Here is a 386-nt window from a genome sequence, read left to right on the forward strand (position 1 = left end):
TGGAGAACAGTATGGAGGTTCCTTGAAGAACTAAAAATAGAACTACTATATGACCCCACAATCCTACCACTGGGCATATACCCAGAGAAAACCATAATTCAGAAAAACACATGCATCCCAATGTTCACTGAAGCACTATTTACAATAGCCAGGACATGGAAGCAACCTAAATGTCCATCAACAGAGAAATGGATAAAGAAGAAGTGGTACATATATACAATGGAATATTACTCAGCCATAAAAAGGAATAAAAATGCATCATTTGTAGAGTCATGGATGGACCTAGAGAGTGTTATACAGAGTAAAGTAAGTCAGAAAGAGAAAAACAAATATCGTATAATAACACATATATGTGGAATCTAGAAAAATGGTATAGATGATCTTAT

This window comes from Neophocaena asiaeorientalis, unplaced genomic scaffold (genome assembly GCF_003031525.2).
Source record: "Neophocaena asiaeorientalis asiaeorientalis breed wild unplaced genomic scaffold, Neophocaena_asiaeorientalis_V1.1 scaffold82, whole genome shotgun sequence".
NCBI classification, from domain to species: Eukaryota; Metazoa; Chordata; class Mammalia; order Artiodactyla; family Phocoenidae; genus Neophocaena; species Neophocaena asiaeorientalis.